Here is a 15,112-nt window from a genome sequence, read left to right as displayed (position 1 = left end):
AATTCGTTTACAGTTTCCACCATAATAAACTTCTGTGCGTAACCGTCCCAATATTTTTTTGGGTTTTTCCATCGGCAGTTTTCACCTGTGAAGTAATCGATTTATACAGTACATTTTTATTCAACAATTCCACAGCGAAACTACCACCAAAACAACTTATCGACGCATCGGTATTCAAAAATCCTGTAACAGTTTTTCCCAATACGGTTACTTCAGCGTAAGGCCTTGAATCGGTACACACGATCGCTGACTTGTTTCTTGATCTTACATCGCTTAAAGAAATTTATTCGACGTAATCGCGCTTGTAATATCTTGCAACTTACAGAAGTATTTTTATTAACAGATTGAGATTGCAAACGAGTATGTAAGGTAAATTCTGGGTTAAATGACAAGCCAGGTAAAGATTGATTAGAGAATTCTACTTCTCCCTCTAGTCGGTATTTGTTGCCTTGGAGTCAACTGGCCTGCGTGTACCGGTCAATGGTACAAGAGACAGGTAGTTTTTTGGCACATTGTTACACTTGGCACAAATTGGCTTGTAAGTGTTTGTCTGACCACAGCCAAAGCAAAACACTTTGCGTTCGGCGACACAATCTTGGTACCGATGGCCAGATTTCCTGCAGCTCCAGCAGACTAGATTGGTGGCTGATACATCATTATCGAGAACGTCTATCGCATCGGACTCTGCTTCGCTTTCAATTTGTACTTCTATAGCGTGCAATGAGCGAGGAGGCGCAGGGTGGGGTGCAAACACTCGAGCTTAAGAAATTGACTGAATAAAACCTTCCCGCTTTCTCACTAAATGTTTAAGTTGCGCGATAGAATGTATGGGCTCACAAAGAAGCTCGTGCTTTATGGCAGCAAATTAGAGCGCAACGATTCCAGCAAGGAGGAATTCGATAAGGGTAGAGACAGTTTGTCGGTCAATATAATAATTGCATCGTAAAAGTCATCGAAAGACTCACCCTCTTTTTGTTTACGACGATCAATGGCCGCACGTATGTCAACATCAGTTCGCTCTTCTTTGAACTGAGCATGTAAAGCGACACATAGTTCCGACCATACGATAATAGGGATACTCTTATTGTAGCGCCAGAACCAATCGTTAGCGCTGCCTTCAAACAGATGGCTTATATGACGAGCCAACAACTCATTATTTCCATCTAGTGTCTCGGCTGTTAACGCCTCGACGCGATAGATAAACTCATCATCATCTATATGCCCGATCGACCTGAAAATCTAAGTTTCCAGTTACTGATTATTTGGCTAAGTCGGTCTGGCCGCAAGTTTTCTAACATTGGAGAACTCCTAGTTCTTGACTCGTTTCGTATAGAATTAGCCGGTCTGGGCTGAGGATGATCGACAGTACCCATGTTCGAAGATGATTGCTGAGCTGTTGAGCTGCCTAGTTGAGTTGTAAAAGCAGACAAAAGATTTTGGAATCCTGACTGTAAAGTTTGGGTCAGGGAGGCTGTTTGTCTTTCTGTGGCTACTGACATTGAATCAGAAATTGACTGCTGTATTTCGCTTACCGTGGGGGATACACGAGAGCATGCATCTGGCTCGGCTGCCAAAGGCGGAACACTTGGCGGACGAGGATTCTTCGACAGGGTGCCTTGGGACAAAATCTCTTCTGGGGGCCCTTGACTTCGGGTTCCAATTGGCTAACTAACTATCGTCGGTCGCTTTGCGAGTGCGTCGTCTACCACACTTGGGTTAGACGGTGAAATTGTTGTTTTGCAAACAGGACAAATATTTTTCTTTCCTACTCTAGTATTATAGCATGCACGGTGGAATGTGTGCTCGCAACTGGTAGCTACTAATTGTATAGAAAACTCAAACGATGTATTGACATTTCCGACCTATGGTTAAAAAAATACTAACAAGAATTAAAATTACAAAAAAAAAATAAAAGGTGCAAAATCGATAAGCAGATCAAAAGTATAGAACAATATTTCATAAAAATGTGTGGATGCCATGCAGTCGTTTTCATGAAAGGTTATAATCTGCACCAGCTTCAAAACTGATCAACTTATACAAGGAAGGGTTAAGGGATGAGAAAACGAAAATTTAATAATTAAGCGGCAAGTGCCAGTTCTACACCAAGTACACTTGACTCCAGTAGTAACTAATATCTTCTTTGCTTTCTCAACAAAAGATAATGGTTAGGTTGAGATCCGGCTTACTCTTATGATGTGAGCAAGTACGAGATCAAAAAGGCGAAAGACAACAGTTTGATCCACTTGGTATAACACACGTCAGTAAGGCTCCAGAAGCTCTCTCATAAGGAAAAAAAGATAAGGATGCAAGGGATAGCCGTTGCCTAGGTAACGACTTAATATGAAAGTAGTGTTAACTCCATAGAGCAACAGAAGGGTATTATTGAATCGGTGTAGCAGTAGGTGGGATTGCCGCTGCACATTTCTCCGCGTATAACAAATATCCAAAGTCTACTACGCACGACCAAACCATCATACAATTTACATTGTTTTGTAATTATAGATCACGGAGTTATAACAATTTAAAGTTAAAACGCATCATCGAAAGACTCACCCTCTTTTTGTTTACGACGATCAATGGCCGCACGTATGTCAACATCAGTTCGCTCTTCTTTGAACTGAGCATGTAAAGCGACACATAGTTCCGACCATACGATAATAGGGATACTCTTATTGTAGCGCCAGAACCAATCGTTAGCGCTGCCTTCAAACAGATGGCTTATATGACGAGCCAACAACTCATTATTTCCATCTAGTGTCTCGGCTGTTAACGCCTCGACGCGATAGATAAACTCATCATCATCTATATGCCCGATCGACCTGAAAATCTAAGTTTCCAGTTACTGATTATTTGGCTAAGTCGGTCTGGCCGCAAGTTTTCTAACATTGGAGAACTCCTAGTTCTTGACTCGTTTCGTATAGAATTAGCCGGTCTGGGCTGAGGATGATCGACAGTACCCATGTTCGAAGATGATTGCTGAGCTGTTGAGCTGCCTAGTTGAGTTGTAAAAGCAGACAAAAGATTTTGGAATCCTGACTGTAAAGTTTGGGTCAGGGAGGCTGTTTGTCTTTCTGTGGCTACTGACATTGAATCAGAAATTGACTGCTGTATTTCGCTTACCGTGGGGGATACACGAGAGCATGCATCTGGCTCGGCTGCCAAAGGCGGAACACTTGGCGGACGAGGATTCTTCGACAGGGTGCCTTGGGACAAAATCTCTTCTGGGGGCCCTTGACTTCGGGTTCCAATTGGCTAACTAACTATCGTCGGTCGCTTTGCGAGTGCGTCGTCTACCACACTTGGGTTAGACGGTGAAATTGTTGTTTTGCAAACAGGACAAATATTTTTCTTTCCTACTCTAGTATTATAGCATGCACGGTGGAATGTGTGCTCGCAACTGGTAGCTACTAATTGTATAGAAAACTCAAACGATGTATTGACATTTCCGACCTATGGTTAAAAAAATACTAACAAGAATTAAAATTACAAAAAAAAATAAAAGGTGCAAAATCGATAAGCAGATCAAAAGTATAGAACAATATTTCATAAAAATGTGTGGATGCCATGCAGTCGTTTTCATGAAAGGTTATAATCTGCACCAGCTTCAAAACTGATCAACTTATACAAGGAAGGGTTAAGGGATGAGAAAACGAAAATTTAATAATTAAGCGGCAAGTGCCAGTTCTACACCAAGTACACTTGACTCCAGTAGTAACTAATATCTTCTTTGCTTTCTCAACAAAAGATAATGGTTAGGTTGAGATCCGGCTTACTCTTATGATGTGAGCAAGTACGAGATCAAAAAGGCGAAAGACAACAGTTTGATCCACTTGGTATAACACACGTCAGTAAGGCTCCAGAAGCTCTCTCATAAGGAAAAAAAGATAAGGATGCAAGGGATAGCCGTTGCCAGAGGTAACGACTTAATATGAAAGTAGTGTTAACTCCATAGAGCAACAGAAGGGTATTATTGAATCGGTGTAGCAGTAGGTGGGATTGCCGCTGCACATTTCTCCGCGTATAACAAATATCCAAAGTCTACTACGCACGACCAAACCATCATACAATTTACATTGTTTTGTAATTATAGATCACGGAGTTATAACAATTTAAAGTTAAAACGCATCCAGTTACTCTAAACAAAACATTTGTTATTCGCTATAATAAGTCTTGGCAGTAACACTTATTTAAAGCTATAGCTATAGCTGATCCAAAAGAAAAACGTATTGCAAATAACAGGATAATGGGTAGTGACGAAACAAATCGATCTAGCTGTGTATTGTCAGGTATTGTTGACAAATGTAAAGATAATGGTTAGTCGGGCCCTTAGTTGGGCGCCAAATATATAAATATATGATATATACTGTAACATATGTAAGCGAGCTGATGTCCGTGTAGCGTCTAGCGAAGCACGCGCTGGTTCCGGCACAGTGATGTCGTCTGGGGTGGTTTGACTCATAAATGGCTAGCTACCTACTCGCAAGCTCTTATAATTATATATAAAAATTTCGTGTGCTATTAAGATGTCCAGTTCGATTGCACGAACAAAATTACGGGGTTAGGAATAATCTACAGAGTTACCGACATTGTACTAGATTGATTAGGGACCGTAGCTGTATATGTTGTTGTTATGCTGCACTGGTATTAATGCGACAGCTGTTGCCCACCCTACCATGATTACCGGGGCCGCTTGACCAGACAAATGGTCGGTGATCCCTAAAACAACACAGATTACATTACCCTAACATTCCGACGACGCATGGCTCTAGCTCTTATTATTTACCAAAATTGCCCAAAAAACAGGATGTCGATATCGATTTTTATCGATTGCTTGGGAACGGAGCAAGTAATCGATTATTGGAAACAAACTCGATCTGCGCGGGAACTAGGAGCACCTACATCTAAAATTTCAAATCCCTAGCTTTTATAGGTTCTGAGATCCTTGCGTTCATTAAGAATTTCTGTATACATGTACACACACACACATTCATGCGCGTCTGCTTCGCATTCTGTGGCATGATTTTTGCATATATTTTTGTAATGTTATTTTAGTTCCTTTTTTATCATAAGTACTCCATTGCTGGTGTGGCTGCTGAGTAGAGGCATAGAAAGTGGTGCGGTTTGTCGCGAGTTTGAACCCTACCGGGGAAAATTTTTTTTTTTTTGCTGGTGTGGCTGTTGAGTAGAGTCGACAGCATGTAAAGCGGTCAGTTGCGAGTTCGAGCCCTGCCAAGGGAACATTTTTTTAATAATTTATTTGGTGTTGGAATAAGAGGGTTCAGGGTATCCCCTAGTCGGGAGCTCCCGACTAGAACCTATTACTTGTTTTAAATTACTTCTTTTACAAATGATGTTTTTTGAATCAACCTTTCTCCACGGTGGACCGAAGGTAAAAGAAAGATCTGAGCTCCGATCGCCTTAGTGGAAGCTATTTAAAGCGACACCAGGACAGACGCCATTTCCAATTATCAAATTAACATTCCTCTACTATTTTTCTTTTTCACTCGTTACAAGCAATATCACGCCCGGGTTGAGACATAGATGGCGAGATCTACAAGATTCAAGACCTTGGCTGGATATACATTGTCTATTTTTGGGCTGTTTAATTAAACTCAAACAAATTGTTCTTGCTTCAAGCGCCACTACAATTTCTCTCCGCCAAAATCGGACTTTGGTGGGCTTACATATCTTATTTATTTGAAACCACCAAAGTGCGATTCGCGCTTGGAGCGAATATTTTTTCACCATTTAATTATTGTTTTATGTCTTTCGCATGGTACTTTCTCACGAACTGCCCTTGTAGGTTCTCTAACTCATAGTAACTATTACCAAGCTTACGTCGTATTCTTGCCTTGATAAAAGTAGGAGCTAGCTTAGCACTAAAACCTTGAGAGAAATTGCTCTGTTGGAAGTTCCTTCGGTAAAATTCTTGTCCTACAGTAAACAATACCGGACTACACCTTAGATTGTAGGAGTTTTCATTTCGTACGTGCTGCTTTTGAGTAGCTTTGACAGCCTGATGTCTCATTAAATCAAAGGAATCATCTCTGCTAAATTGCACTGTTCGATCTTCCAATAAATTCAAGTCTACATAATAATTTATATGTTGACCCATTGGTAATCATATTCTGACCAAAAGCCAAACGATACGGACTATGGGTAATAGCTGAATGCCAACTGGATCGCAGTGAACAACAGATGCTGCTGAGTTTTTCATACCAATTAGACCAATTAGGATTTATATAAGCTTTCATGGCTGCTATGACAGATCTATTGACACGCTCAGATGCGTTTGCTTGAGGTGCGTGAACTGGAGTGTACGAGTGGTGTATCGGATACTTTTGAAGTAAATCGTTAAATATTTGTGATTTAAATTGAACACCATTGTCCGACACAATCACTTCTGGAACCCCGAAGCAGTGAAACAACTCTTGTTTCAAAAACGGTAGAATAGCATCTGCGGTCAATTTGCGAATAAGTTTCAAAAAAGGAAACTTTGTGAAATGGTCGAGCACAATAAATATGCCAATATGACCAGCCTTGGAACGGGGATACGGTCCAAGATACAACAACATACAATTTTTGAAAGAACCGATGATTTTCTCCACTTTTTCCCATAGGAGGTCTCAAAACACGATTCGGATGTTTAGTCGCTTTGCAAATTTCACAATTATTAATATACACTTTTACGTCTGAAACTAAATTTGGCCAATAATAATATCGTCGTAATCTCTCTAGTGTCTTATTCATACCACAATGCGATGCTAAGGGATCATCATGAGCTAATTTCAAAGCATAGGGAACCAATTCTTTGGGTAGCCATAATTTCCAAACCATGTCATCGGCAACTCTGTCTCCTGAGGCATGCTCGGACGTTCGATAAATAAAGCCATCGATAACTTTGACGTCCGGCATTTGAGTCTGATTCTGCAAAACTTAAAATTTCAACAACTCATAACCCTGGGATTTAAAATATATCAATAAAGTCATCGACATCTAAAGCCGATAAATCCTCCGTGTGAGTACGGGATAAAGCATCTGGTACAATATTCTTACTGACCTTCCGATGTTGTAAAGTGAATGTATATCCTTGAAACTTGAGAGCCCATCGAGCTAGACGACTACTGAGATCTCCTTGATTCATGAGCCATTTAAGGGATGCGTGGTCGGTAATAACAGTAAATGGATGGCCTTCGAAGAAAGCTCGAAACTTACGGATGCTTAAAATAGCTGCTAGACATTCCTTCTCCGTAACTGAACTGGCACTTGTTCAACTTCCGCGACATAAATGCTATGGGGACCTCGTCACCTGTATCATTAATTTGGACGAGAACACCACCCACACCAGTGTTGCTAGCATCACAATGTATGTAGAAGGAAGCTTCAAAGTTAGGTGTATGCAACACAGGGGCCTTGCACATTTCAGTTTTAAGCGCCTGGAAAGCTTGCTCTGCCGCTTTTAACCATTCAAAATTTGTTCGAGTTGTCAGGGCGTCTGTCAATGGCGAAACTATATAAGCGTAATTTCGAATGAACTTATGGTACCACCCAGTCATACCGAGAAAGCGACGCAATTGTTTAAGCGAGCGAGGCGCTGGGTACTCGGTAATGGCAGTTATTTAATCAGCATTCATCCGAATAATACCCTGACCAACAACATGACCAAGATAATTAACTTACCTTAGACAAAACTTGCTTTTTTCAACGTTAATTGTCAACCCGGCATCCTTTATTTTTCCCGCTAGTTCACGTAACACGGCAAGATGACGGTCGAATGTATCAGACACTATAAGAAGATCATCTAAATATATAAACACTTCATTTCCTAAGCAAGCTGGAATTATCCTGTCCATCAATTTGGACATCGTAGCAGGGGTGTTAGACAAACCGAATGGCATTACCGTATATTGGTAAAGGGGTCTACCTGGTACTACACGCTGTTTTGTCACGAGAACTGGGCTCTAAGGGTATTTGCCAATAAGCGTCTTTTAAGTCGAGACTGGTAATATATTCAGCCTTAGGAAGACGACTAATAATTCCATCAATTAGGGGCATCGAATAAGCATCCTTTCGAGTAACTTCGTTAACTTTTCTGCAATCAATACAGAGACGAACCTTTCCTGGTTTACAAACGAGCACTACTGGGAAGACCAAGAACTCTCCGATTTTTTAATAACGCCAAGGGAAAGCATACGATCAATTTCTTTGAACATTAATTTCTCCCTTGCAGGAGATACGCAATAGTGTCGTTGTTTGATAGGAATGGCGTTACTTACATCTATGACATGAGACAGTAAGGTGGTTTTTCCTAACCCTTTTTCCGCGAATGAAGGAAATAGCTTCACACTTTCTGCAAGACGTTGCTGTTGGTGTGGAGTTAAAGCTCGCAGCGGATCCTCAATGCATGCAATACTTGGCTGCAAGGCTGGCCTTAACAAGCCCAAATAAAGCGGTTGAACAAGAGAAGGGACTATATAAAAAGTAATTCGTTTACAGTTTCCACCATAATAAACTTCTGTGCGTAACCGTCCCAATATTTTTTTGGGTTTTTCCATCGGCAGTTTTCACCTGTGAAGTAATCGATTTATACAGTACATTTGTATTCAACAATTCCACAGCGAAACTACCACCAAAACAACTTATCGACGCATCGGTATTCAAAAATCCTGTAACAGTTTTTCCCAATACGGTTACTTCAGCGTAAGGCCTTGAATCGGTACACACGATCGCTGACTTGTTTCTTGATCTTACATCGCTTAAAGAAATTTATTCGACGTAATCGCGCTTGTAATATCTTGCAACTTACAGAAGTATTTTTATTAACAGATTGAGATTGCAAACGAGTATGTAAGGTAAATTCTGGGTTAAATGACAAGCCAGGTAAAGATTGATTAGAGAATTCTACTTCTCCCTCTAGTCGGTATTTGTTGCCTTGGAGTCAACTGGCCTGCGTGTACCGGTCAATGGTACAAGAGACAGGTAGTTTTTTGGCACATTGTTACACTTGGCACAAATTGGCTTGTAAGTGTTTGTCTGACCACAGCCAAAGCAAAACACTTTGCGTTCGGCGACACAATCTTGGTACCGATGGCCAGATTTCCTGCAGCTCCAGCAGACTAGATTGGTGGCTGATACATCATTATCGAGAACGTCTATCGCATCGGACTCTGCTTCGCTTTCAATTTGTACTTCTATAGCGTGCAATGAGCGACGAGGCGCAGGGTGGGGTGCAAACACTCGAGCTTAAGAAATTGACTGAATAAAACCTTCCCGCTTTCTCACTAAATGTTTAAGTTGCGCGATAGAATGTATGGGCTCACAAAGAAGCTCGTGCTTTATGGCAGCAAATTAGAGCGCAACGATTCCAGCAAGGAGGAATTCGATAAGGGTAGAGACAGTTTGTCGGTCAATATAATAATTGCATCGTAAAAGTCATCGAAAGACTCACCCTCTTTTTGTTTACGACGATCAATGGCCGCACGTATGTCAACATCAGTTCGCTCTTCTTTGAACTGAGCATGTAAAGCGACACATAGTTCCGACCATACGATAATAGGGGTACTCTTATTGTAGCGCCAGAACCAATCGTTAGCGCTGCCTTCAAACAGATGGCTTATATGACGAGCCAACAACTCATTATTTCCATCTAGTGTCTCGGCTGTTAATGCCTCGACGCGATTGATAAACTCATCTATACCCATGCCCGATCGACCTGAAAATCTAAGTTTCCAGTTACTGATTATTTGGCTAAGTCGGTCTGGCCGCAAGTTTTCTAACATTGGAGAACTCCTAGTTCTTGACTCGTTTCGTATAGAATTAGCCGGTCTGGGCTGAGGATGATCGACAGTACCCATGTTCGAAGATGATTGCTGAGCTGTTGAGCTGCCTAGTTGAGTTGTAAAAGCAGACAAAAGATTTTGGAATCCTGACTGTAAAGTGTGGGTCAGGGAGGCTGTTTGTCTTTCTGTGGCTACTGACATTGAATCAGAAATTGACTGCTGTATTTCGCTTACCGTGGGGGATACACGAGAGCATGCATCTGGCTTGGCTGCCAAAGGCGGAACATTTGGCGGACGAGGATTCTTCGACAGGGTGCCTTGGGACAAAATCTCTTCTGGGGGCCCTTGACTTCAGGTTCCAATTGGCTAACTAACTATCGTCGGTTGCTTTGCGAGTGCGTCGTCTACCACACTTGGGTTAGACGGTGAAATTGTTGTTTTGCAAACAGGACAAATATTTTTCTTTCCTACTCTAGTATTATAGCATGCACGGTGGAATGTGTGCTCGCAACTGGTAGCTACTAATTGTATAGAAAACTCAATCGATGTATTGACATTTCCGACCTATGGTTAAAAAAAATACTAACAAGAGTTAAAATTACAAAAAAAAAAAATAAAAGGTGCAAAATCGATAAGCAGATAAGCAGGCGAAAGACAACAGTTTGATCCACTTGGTATAACACACGTCAGTAAGGCTCCAGAAGCTCTCTCATAAGTAAAAAAAAGATAAGGATGCAAGGGATAGCCGTTGCCTAGGTAACGACTTAATATGAAAGTAGTGTTAACTCCATAGAGCAACAGAAGGGTATTATTGTAGCAGTAAGTGGGATTGCCGCTGCACATTTCTCCGCGTATAACAAATATCCAAAGTCTACTACGCACGACCAAACCATCATACAATTTACATTGTTTTGTAATTATAGATCACGGAGTTATAACAATTTAAAGTTAAAACGCATCCAGTTACTCTAAACAAAACATGTGTTACTCGCTATAATAAGTCTTGGCAGTTACACTTATTTAAAGCTATAGCTGATCCAAAAGAAAAACGTATTGCAAATAATAGGATAATGGGTAGTGACGAAACAAATCGATCTAGCTGTGTATTGTCAGGTATTGTTGACAAATATAAAGATGTAAAGATAATGGTTAGTCGGGACCAGCCAGAGTGGCTGCTTCATGCCCCTTAGTTGGGCGCCAAATATATAAATATATGATATATACTGTAACATATGTAAGCGAGCTGATGTCCGTGTAGCGTCTAGCGAAGCACGCGCTGGTTCCGGCACAGTGATGTCGTCTGGGGTGGTTTGACTCATAAATGGCTAGCTACCTACTCGCAAGCTCTTATAATTATATATAAAAATTTCGTGTGCTATTAAGATGTCCAGTTCGATTGCACGAACAAAATTACGGGGTTAGGAATAATCTACAGAGTTACCGACATTGTACTAGATTGATTAGGGACCGTAGCTGTATATGTTGTTGTTATGCTGCACTGGTATTAATGCGACAGCTGTTGCCCACCCTACCATGATTACCGGGGCCGCTTGACCAGACAAATGGTCGGTGATCCCTAAAACAACACAGATTACATTACCCTAACATTCCGACGACGCATGGCTCTAGCTCTTATTATTTACCAAAATTGCCCAAAAAACAGGATGTCGATATCGATTTTTATCGATTGCTTGGGAACGGAGCAAGTAATCGATTATTGGAAACAAACTCGATCTGCGCGGGAACTAGGAGCACCTACATCTAAAATTTCAAATCTCTAGCTTTTATAGGTTCTGAGATCCTTGCGTTCATACATACGGACGGAGGGACGGACAGACAGACGGACGGACGGACAGACAGACGGACGTACGGACTGACAGACGGACATGGCTAGATCGACTCGGCTATTGATGCTGATCAAGAATATATATACTGTCTGTTACATACATTTGGCTTTCGCACACATACAATATACCCTTATACCCATTTTAAATGGGTTCAGGGTATAAAAAGTTCCCTTGACAGGGCTCGAACTCGCAACTGACCGCATTACTTGCTGTCGACTCTACTCAACAGTCACACCAACAATAAAGTACTTATGATAAAAAAGGAACTAAAATAAGATTACAAAAAGAAATGCAATTACCATGCTATTAGAATGCGAAGCAGACGCGCATGAATGTGTATGTGTGTGTACATGTATACAGAAATTCTAAAAGCTGCTGCCCCATTCAATTGCGAAGTTGCATATAACTTTGGATTTTCTTAACCGATCTTTATGAAATTTTCTACAGTATATCTTCTTGTATCATAGAATATTTGTGTATTCTGAAAAAGTCAATTGCATTTAAATTGTGGTTAAAATTGGTTGGCAATAAAAGTTGGGTTATTAACTTGATTTATAGCTCTTGGGTGGTAGCGGGGAGGTGGCGATAGGTATGAAATGAAAGATACTTGAAATATCTATAATATTCTAGAAGCAACATATCATGTTTGGTGGCTCTAGCGCTTCCCAATTTGCTAAAAAAAAACAGTATGTCGATATCGACTTTTATCGATTGCTTGGAAACGGAGTAAGTTATCGATCATCGGAAACAAACTCGATCTACGCGGGAACTAGGACCATATACATCTAAAATTTAAATTTTCAGGGTATAAAAAGAAGGCACTAGATAACAAAATTTTTTTCGAACTTCATGTGACTTGTATTCTCTCTCTTTCTCTTAACACGTTGCATTTCGCATTTGTTTAAAATCTGGCTCTCACCAGCAATATGGCGATCCGAATTTCGGAGCATGGAAGGAGAGAAGGAGAGTAAAAAATATAGGCCAATGGAAAAAATATGTAGGGCATAAAAAGACGGAGTTAATGAAAAAATGCACTCTTTTGCCGAAAAAAAAGAAAAAAAGGAAACTCGCACATAACTATTGTAAAATTTTAAATTATGCGCTTAAGGCGACTTGACTACGCCCATGGCGTTCACAATAGGACTTATTCAGTTTTTCACTTTTCTGTTAGCTAAACAAATTATTCATTTTTCCAGCAAAAAATAACACTACAAAAAATGAAATAAGATTTCGTTTCGCTTATATGTAAAAAAACGAGACCGATCGTTCCCATGGCAGCTATATGATATAGTTGTCCGATCTTAATAGGATTTTGCATATATATGAGGAGTAAAGTAAAACTAATAAAGATATCTTGATCAACAAAATGTTTTTTCAGACAAAAACTTAATTTTCGACCGATCGTTCCTATGGCAGCTATATGATATAGTTGTCCGATCCAGCTGGTTTTCACATATGTGCTGCGTGCAACAGAAAGAGGGACTTCTTCAAAGTTTCTTTAAGATTGCTTTAAAACTGAGAGACAAGTTCGCATAGAAACAGACAGACGGACAGATGGTCAGACGGACAGACGGACATGGCTATATCGACTCGGCTGTTGATGCTGATAAAGAATATATATACTTTATGTTGTCGGAGTTGTCTACTTCTATGCGTTACACATTTCACGACAAAATTATAATGCCCTCTGCAAGGGTATAAAAAATGATTGCGCGACCAAGATAAATCTAGCTTGTTTTGACGACGTCAGCCACCAGCGAACGATTTCCAACTAATATTTGGAGTTTCGGCGACGGCGATCGTCTCTTACTAATTCGTCTTTCGAACTCCCTTTTTCGAGCAGGCTAGAGAGCACAAAACGAAATATAATTTCCAAACCATGTCATCGGCAACTCTGTCTCCTGAGGCATGCTCAGACCTTCGATAAATAAAGCCATCGATAACTTTGACGTCCGGAATTTGAGTCTGATTCTGCAAAACTTAAAATTTCAACAACTCATAACCCTGGGATTTAAAATATAGAGACTTCATATCAATAAAGTCATCGACATCTAAAGCCGATAAATCCTCCGTGTAAGTACGGGATAAAGCATCTGGTACAATATTCTTACTGACCTTCCGATGTTGTAAAGTGAATGTATATCCTTGAAACTTGAGAGCCCATCGAGCTAGACGACTACTGAGATCTCCTTGATTCATGAGCCATTTAAGGGATGCATGGTCGGTAATAACAGTAAATGGATGGCCTTCGAAGAAAGCTCGAAACTTACGGATGCTTAAAATAGCTGCTAGACATTCCTTCTCCGTAACTGAACTGGCACTTGTTCAACTTCCGCGACATAAATGCTATGGGGACCTCGTCACCTGTATCATTAATTTGGACGAGAACACCACCCACACCAGTGTTGCTAGCATCACAATGTATGTAGAAGGAAGCTTCAAAGTTAGGTGTATGCAACACAGGGGCCTTGCACATTTCAGTTTTAAGCGCCTGGAAAGCTTGCTCTGCCGCTTTTAACCATTCAAAATTTGTTCGAGTTGTCAGGGCGTCTGTCAATGGCGAAACTATATAAGCGTAATTTCGAATGAACTTATGGTACCACCCAGTCATACCGAGAAAGCGACGCAATTGTTTAAGCGAGCGAGGCGCTGGGTACTCGGTAATGGCAGTTATTTAATCAGCATTCATCCGAATAATACCCTGACCAACAACATGACCAAGATAATTAACTTACCTTAGACAAAACTTGCTTTTTTCAACGTTAATTGTCAACCCGGCATCCTTTATTTGTCCCGCTAGTTCACGTAACACGGCAAGATGACGGTCGAATGTATCAGACACTATAAGAAGATCATCTAAATATATAAACACTTCATTTCCTAAGCAAGCTGGAATTATCCTGTCCATCAATTTGGACATCGTAGCAGGGGTGTTAGACAAACCGAATGGCATTACCGTATATTGGTAAAGGGGTCTACCTGGTACTACACGCTGTTTTGTCACGAGAACTGGGCTCTAAGGGTATTTGCCAATAAGCGTCTTTTAAGTCGAGACTGGTAATATATTCAGCCTTAGGAAGACGACTAATAATTCCATCAATTAGGGGCATCGAATAAGCATCCTTTCGAGTAACTTCGTTAACTTTTCTGCAATCAATACAGAGACGAACCTTTCCTGGTTTACAAACGAGCACTACTGGGGAAGACCAAGAACTCTCCGATTGTTTAATAACGCCAAGGGAAAGCATACGATCAATTTCTTTGAACATTAATTTCTCCCTTGCAGGAGATACGCAATAGTGTCGTTGTTTGATAGGAATGGCGTTACTTACATCTATGACATGAGACAGTAAGGTGGTTTTTCCTAACCCTTTTTCCGCGAATGAAGGAAATAGCTTCACACTTTCTGCAAGACGTTGCTGTTGGTGTGGAGTTAAAGCTCGCAGCGGATTCTCAATGCATGCAATACTTGGCTGCAAGGCTGGC

Source organism: Drosophila novamexicana, unplaced genomic scaffold (assembly GCF_003285875.2).
Source record: "Drosophila novamexicana strain 15010-1031.04,08,12 unplaced genomic scaffold, DnovRS2.1 tig00000458-arrow-arrow-pilon, whole genome shotgun sequence".
NCBI lineage: Eukaryota > Metazoa > Arthropoda > Insecta > Diptera > Drosophilidae > Drosophila > Drosophila novamexicana.
Note: the sequence above shows the minus strand (reverse complement) of the source record.